At 26.0% G+C, this 1,410-nt stretch overlaps 1 long non-coding RNA gene across 1 annotated transcript; it reads left to right on the top strand.

Moving 5' to 3' along the window:
• Positions 1–92: 92 nt before the first annotated feature.
• On the top strand, positions 93–825 carry LOC128882285 (uncharacterized). The gene is made up of 2 exons (XR_008458334.1): positions 93–322; positions 421–825. It is a non-coding gene; the product is annotated as an uncharacterized LOC128882285 (long non-coding RNA).
• The last annotated feature ends 585 nt before the right edge of the window (positions 826–1,410 follow it).

Below are 1,410 nucleotides of genomic sequence, written 5' to 3'. Positions count from 1 at the left end.
ATGCATCAAATGGTGTTAGGTTTCTTCAATACAAATGGTAGTTTCCACTTTAGTTTATTCTATATATTGAAAAGTCTCACGATATCTAATAATGTATCTACTTGAAGAAAACTTACTCTTGTAGTTGTAATTATGCAGTAGTTATATTCTTCTACGTAATTATATATGTTTTAATGGTACTTCTATGGTTGCAACGCAACTAGTATTACAGAACATAGGGGAAACATATAGTATTCAATGAAATACTTGGACAAATGGCAAAAATATTAAATAAAGAGATGCACTTACGTTCTCGCAGGATTAATCTGGAAATATGTTTAAGGTAAAAGAAATAATAAATACTTTATTTCAAATTAAAGTTGTAAATAAGATACAATGTTTCAATATATAACATTATGATACTTTTTTCTTTATTTTCAGCGTTTGTCTAGACATCGATGGGAAAATTACAGCAATAAATTTATGAAGTCAACAAATTGAACAGATACAGTCAAGAAATTATCCATACAAGAAAATCATTGAATTACATACGTTTGTCTTGTAATTTATAGACCTTAAAAAGAATGTAATGCCATCATACTTTATAAATCATAATATATCAGAACAGTGACTAATCAATGGTTTACAGAAGCAGTTGAAGGTTCTACAAAATATCAATGCAAAGCAAGCAATAAAATAAAGACAATTAGAACAAAACAACTAGAATAAAGCGTACAATAGACAAAATATTTGTGCTCAATGAAGAAACAATTGTGGTATATCGAACAGATTATTGCGATAAATGTACTACCCTCAGTCAAATAAGATTTTTACTTTGTAAACAGATTTATTTTATTTTCTGTATGCGAATGCTTTTATATCTATTAGTTAAACTGAATTTAAATGTTTTTTAATGTCTCAGAAGAAATAAATCTTAAATACTATGTTTTTATTAATGCGTTACACAAAAATTGTACACTGCCTAGTGAATAAATACATTTATTACAAAGAATGATGAAATTGTATAGACATAGTTGTAACTTTTATAGAAATAGGAGAATTTGATAATATCGAATAAACTGTCAAATTATTAATAAATTTCATATTACTAAGTAATTCAACTTCCGAAACAATTTATTTTGTCTTTTGCATGCAATAATTGACCTGTCCTGATAACTGCCCTTCTATATATAATCAATTGTATCTCTAAGAAATAGTAACTTTTTTTCAAAATTTCAAAGATTCTTAAGAAATCTAAGTCAAGAAATTACAAATCTAAATAATTATATCAAAGGAAAATTTGGTGTTCTGAAATCTGCCCCTTGACATACATATATATGTAAGCTTACTTTAATCTACAATACAATTCAATGAATACAATTTCTTTTAATCTAAACTCTTTTTAATTATTCTACTTTCATTTCAGGTTCA

Source organism: Hylaeus volcanicus, unplaced genomic scaffold (assembly GCF_026283585.1).
Source record: "Hylaeus volcanicus isolate JK05 unplaced genomic scaffold, UHH_iyHylVolc1.0_haploid 8977, whole genome shotgun sequence".
NCBI lineage: Eukaryota > Metazoa > Arthropoda > Insecta > Hymenoptera > Colletidae > Hylaeus > Hylaeus volcanicus.
The sequence above is the reverse complement of the archived record's forward strand: the minus strand, read 5'-3'. Positions and strand labels throughout refer to the sequence as shown.